Consider the following 6,334-nt stretch of genomic DNA (forward strand, 5'->3'; position numbering starts at 1 on the left):
AATAAGAAGAAAAGAAAAATATGAATAAGTTTTACAACTACTCCAAAATAAATATGTATGGAAATGGGATAGGGTTTATAACTTCCCCAAAGAAGAAAAAAATAAAATAATAATAGAAAAAAGAGTAAATAATAAAATAAAATATTAAATAATAAAGATGAATAGAAATAATAATAATAAAGTAAAAAAAATAAAATGATAAAAATAAAAAATAACAATAATAATAATAAAAAAAAGTTGAGAATTTTATTAGGAATGAAACTCTCGAAAAACAGAATTAAAAAAAAACAGGGAAGAAAAAACAATAAAAATTCGGATAGATACAAGAAAAGGATAAAAAAAAAAAAAGAAAACGCGTGGGCGCCGCGACCCGACACTGTACACCGTGTCACAGAAAAATCTGCCGTGTCCCGACATAAATTCCCGTGCCACGGTGAGAACTCCCGTGTCACGGTGAGAAATCCCGTGTCACGGTGCGCGTATTCTACAACGGTGTGGTTTACGCGTATAGAAAGATAGATTCTGAGTAGTTTCGAGCGTTTTTGCTATAAAATAGATCCAGTATATTCGTGATGTGCATAATTACGAAACACAAAATAATTAGAATTTCATATTTCAATAATAATGTCTCAGAAATTTGATAATACATTGCGCGACTGGTCTTATTCTTTGACCAATGCTGACGAAAGAGAGTTGGAATTGTTTCATGTCAAGGGTTTACTAGCCCCGAGACATTTAGAGAGTGAACATCATTTTCTTATGCTGCGACACTGCAGATTTTGCCGTGACACGGTGTAAGGTGCCGTGTCGCGGCGCCCACGCGTTTTCTTTTTTTATACTTTTCTTGTATCTATCCGGATTTTTATTGTTTTCTCCACTGTATATTTTTTTTAATTCTTTTTTTCGAGAGTTTCGTTCCTAATAAAATTCTTAACTTTCTTTAATTATTAGTATTTTCATTTTTTATTTTATCATTTTATGTTTTTTACTTTATTATTATTATTATTTCTATTCATCTTTATTATTTATTATTGTATTTTATTATTTACTCTTATTTCTATTATTATTTTATTTTTTTCTTCTTTGGGGAATTTATAAACCCCATCCCGTTTCCATACATATTTATTTTGGAGTAGTTGTAAAACTTATTCATAATTTTCTTTTCTTCTTATTTCTTTTTTCTTTTGGGGAAGGTCGGTACCCTCCACTTACGTTGTTGTTTTTATTTTTTTTTTTTTTTGGCTGCAGTTCCACCGTGCCACGATGGAAACTGTCGTGACACGGTGGAGGTTCCAGTGGCACGACAATTTTTTAATTTTTTTATTCTAGCTCCATTTTATCGTGACGCAATGCTGAACTGGCGCGTATACTTGATCGACGGAGGAATGATTCTATTTTTTTAAAGTGGTCGGGCCCCCTTGAGGGGTTGCCTACGTATCCGTAAAAAGGAATCAGGCCAAACGTAGCTCTATTGGGTCATGAACCCATGCCACTAGGCATAGAATTACTTGAGTTGATCCAAGTTGGTTAAATTGTGGAAATCGTTACTGTCCAAGTCTACCAATTGTGCCGCTCCGCCGGACAAGATGGCTTTAACAATGTACGGGACTGACCAATTTGGTCTGAATTTTCCTCTTGGATCCAACACATTTTTGCGAGTGCCTTAAGCACTAGGTCACCTTCTTTGATGTTCCTAGTCTTGACTTTTTTATTGAAATGTCGTGCCATACGCTGTTAGTAGGTTTGGACATGATGCAAAGCTGCCAAACGTTTTTCGTCAAGTAAGACTAATTCATCATATCTTGCTCTAATCAAGTTGACTTAATCTAGTTGGCTTTCCAACGCGATTTGTAGAGAAGGGATTTCGAGCTCTATTGGTTGTAGAGCTTCAACTTTGTAAACCAAAGAGAGAGGGGTAGCCCCCGTTGATGTACGAACAAAGGTTCGATAACCCCAAAGGGCAAAATGTAGCTTACTTGGCCAATCTTTGTAATTTCCCGTCATCTTTTTGATGATAATTTTCACATTTTTGTTGGCCGATTCGACCGCACCATTTGTTTGTAGTCTATAGGGTGATAATCTGCGATGCTTGATATGATATTTCTGTAATAATTCCGCGCATTCGGCTTGGAAATGTATTCCATTATCACTGATCATCTCATAAGGTACCCCATAGCAGCATATGCTATTTTTCTCAATGAATTGAGCTACGTGTTTTGTTGTTAACTTAGCATATGAGGCAGCTTCGACCCATTTGGTGAAATAGTCGATTGCTACGAGGATGAATTCATGCTCCCCTTGTCCTGGTGGCGTTATCTTTCAAATAATGTCGATACCCCAAGTAGAGAAAGGCCATGGAGAGGTATATGTGTAGAGAAGCAAAGGTGGAACGTGCTGTAAATTTGCATAGACTTGACATTTCATACATTTCTTTACGTATTCGTGACAATCTCTTTCCAAAATAGTCCAATAATGACCTTGTCGTTTTATCTTCTGGACTAACATCTTAGCATTCATATGCGTTCCACATATGCCGGCATGAAGATTTTCCATGGTTTTGTGTGCTTCTTTCTTGGCTATGCATAAGAGATTTCTTCCTAGTGCAGTCCTTTTGTGGAGTTCTCCCCTTATGAGCACATAATGTGAGGCTAGGAGCCTCAAAGCACGGCGTGCCTTTTTATTAGTATTAGGAGGGTATTCTCGACTTGTCACGTAGTTAAGGATATATGTATACCATGGCACTTCATCTTCTTCTTGTGATTCTTATTCATCATCAAGTGCGTGAGCATAAGCCGGTTCATATCTTTTTTCAATGGTCAACGACATTCGGATTGTATCCGTTGGAATTCGCACCATTGATGCTAATTTAGCTAGTGCGTCAGCGAACTGGTTTTCTTGTCTATGCAAGAACGTATATTCCCCTTCATCTAGTTGCTCCGTGAGAGTTTCTAATTGAGCTTGATACGTAGCGAGACTTTCACTTTTGACTTTCCATCTCTCGGAGATCTAGTTAATGATTAGTTAAGAATCACCGTAGATTAAGAGCATCTTAATTCCCAAGGCCACAGCTGTTTCTAATCCCAAAATACATGCTTCATATTCTACGACGTTGTTGATGACATCAAAGTCGAGCTTCATGGAAATCGGGATATGCTCTTCATTGGGTGATACAAGCAAGACTCCTACACCACAACCTTTTTGGTTTAAAGCTCCATCGAAATAGAGCGTCCAACTATCATCTTCGGTCATGAGTAATTCTTTGTTAGGGAAATCATATTCGTCTTCTTCTTTCTCAACTTCTTCTAGCGGAAAATCTGCGAAGAAGTCCGAAACCGCAAAACCTTTGATGGCTTTTTGTGGTACAAATTTCAAGTAAAACTTAGAAAGGTTGACTATCCACATTGATAATCTACCATTGAGTGTTGCATTTTCGAACAAGTATTTGAGAGGATCCACCTTGGACACGACATGCACTGTAGGAGTGAGCATGTAATGTCTTAGTTTGTGTGCGGCCCACACAAGTGTGAGACACTACTTTTTAAGTGGTGTGTATCGTGTCTCGTATCCTTAAAACTTCTTGCTCAAGTAGTAAATTGCATTCTCCTTGCTTTCAATCTCTTGTGCTAGCCCTATCATTTCTCTTGTGACCGTAAGGTAGAGTCGTAGAGGAAAGTCAGGCATTGCTGGCGCTAGCACAGGTGGGTTTGCCAGGTATTCTTTTATTTTGTCGAAAGATTTTTGGCAATCATCATCCCATGTGACTGGACATTTTTCTTAAGCTTCTTGAATATAGGTTCACATATCGCCGTGAGTTTTTATTTTAACCTACTTATATATTGCAACCTTCCAATGAAACCTCAGATTTTCTTTCTCATTCTTGGGCGGCAGCATGGCCATGATCGCTTTGACTTTTGTTGGATCTATTTCAATCCCTCGAGAACTGATCACATATCCAAGTAATTTACCTGACGTGACTCCGAATGCACACTTTTCTGGATTTAATATCATGTTGTACTTGCGTAGTCATTCAAAGAACTTGCGAAGTGCAATGATGTGGCCTGGGCGATCTTTAGACTTAACGATCATATCATCGAGATAAACCTCCATCTTTTTTTTGCAACAGATCATGTAACAATGTTGTGGCTACTCTTTAGTAGGTGGCACCCGCGTTTTTCAACCCGAATGACATTACCGTATAGCAATATGTACCCCATTGCGTGATGAATGTGGTTTTCTCCATCTCTTCCTCAGCCATTAATACTTGATTATATCCGGCGTAGCCGTCCATAAAGGACAAGAGTGCATGGTTTGCTGTGTTATCTACAAGAATGTCAATGTGAGGTAGAGGCAACCCATCTTTCGGGCTTGCCTTATTCAGGTCCTTGTAATAAACACACATTCTGACCCTTCCATCCTTTTTTGGAACTGGAACCACATTTTCTATCCACTCTGGATACTTGGATAATTTGATGAAACCCTCGACCAATTGCTTTCTGATTTCTTCTTTGATTTTGAGAGCCACATCCGGTTTCATACGACACAGCTTTTGTCTAACAGGCTTCATACCTGGAATGAGTGGTATCGTATGCTGAGCTATATCCCTGTCAATTCCTGGCATATCTTGGTATGGCCAAGCAAATAAATCAACAAATTCACTAAGAAAGTTAACTATCTCTTTGCGTTAATCTTGACTTAGTGTTAATCCAATTTTTACTTCTTTGATAGTCGTATCATATGAAATATTAATTGTGTTTGTATCTTCGATAACTGTCGTTTTATTTTCGTGTTCTTCCATTGCTTTTATTATTTCTTTGTCATTTTTATCATTAGCAAAGCAATATTGATCAGGGTTAGGGGAATGACACGCATCGTAAGCAAAGGTATTCATTTTATTGAATTCATCGGTCAATACATAAAGAGGGGCAAGGTCAGCTGCGACCTCACTGGAAAGAGAAGACTCAACAAGAGATTTAGGATTGGAATCCATAATAGAAAGAGGGTTGGCCTTAGACCCTAAGGACTCGTCTACAGATTTAGACTCAGACTCGGACTCGAACCCATACGACTCAGACTTATCAAACATTGGACCTTCGCCAGCAGTTATTTCCAACTTATCTCCGCTTGGCGTAGTGATCTTCACTATCCTGCGCCATCCCTTTGAAATATTATCAGCCTTGACAATTATCTCGGAGGGGTCAAAATCCCTGCTTGATATAACACCTTGAATGAGTTCGGAATTATTATTGCAGACAGGCTTGGATTCATTCTTCTCTAGTCCAAAAAGAAGGTTAATGTTTAGACCATCAGAGCTTGGGCTAGCTGGTTTCTCAGTTGTGAAGTGTTCTTCGCCTTCATCGACGAAGTCACCATCAAGGAACATCTCGAATCCTGGTTCACGCCTCCCATTGTGGACGAAAGGCTCAGGGAATTCATAACATGGGAAGTCTTCCTCTTCTTTGATATATTGGCCTTTGAGGGTGAATGGATATGGATCCATGGCCAATTCTATCTTCATGATTCGAGCTTTATTGCGAGCCTTCATTTTCAAGAGGGCTTTTTTCACATCTTCTTTTGTTGGCTTAAATCCCAAGACAAAGCTATCTTTCTTGAGTGCACCAGGATGGCCCCAAAGTTCAGCCATTTTCTATTTGAGTCCGAGAGTCAAAACCAGGGAAATGCCCTTACTTCTTCACAATGACATTAATATGGGTGTTTGAATAAGGATCAAAATCGAGATGACACTTCTCCTCTTCTTTGCTCATGAGAACATCATCGAGTGACAACCCCCAAATATCTTCATCTTCTTCGTCATGTTTGACATGGACGATAGGAGTGTCGATAACTTGAATGCGCATGGGAGAGGCATCAATAGTAATTGGAACCCCTCCAACTACAGCTTTCACCTTTTGGTGCAACGACGATGGGAGCGCCTTTAGCTCATGAAGCTAATGACATCCTATCAACATATTGAAAGAAGCCTTAATGTCCACCACCTGAAACTTGGTGCGACGTTCAACGGCCCCAGTAGTTATGTTTAGTATGATAGTACCCACGGCTTGACGGCGAGTATTATCATAAGCGCGAATCCCTTGAGTGGAGGGAGTCAGTTCTACATTCTTTATGCCCAACTTCTTTGTAGTGTGGAGTGGGCATGCATTGATCGCAGAGCCATTATCAACTAGGCTCATAGGAACATTCATCTACCTACACACCACAGTGAGGTGTAAGGCCTAGTTATGTTGGTCCCCTTCCGGGGGCAGATCCTTGTTAGAAAAAGAAATCAAATTGCTAGTACTTTGCAATTAAGTAGTGAGAAAGTTGACCAGTCCTTGAG

Source organism: Chenopodium album, chromosome 7 (genome assembly GCF_948465745.1).
Source record: "Chenopodium album chromosome 7, dcCheAlbu1.1, whole genome shotgun sequence".
Classification (NCBI taxonomy): Eukaryota; Viridiplantae; Streptophyta; class Magnoliopsida; order Caryophyllales; family Amaranthaceae; genus Chenopodium; species Chenopodium album.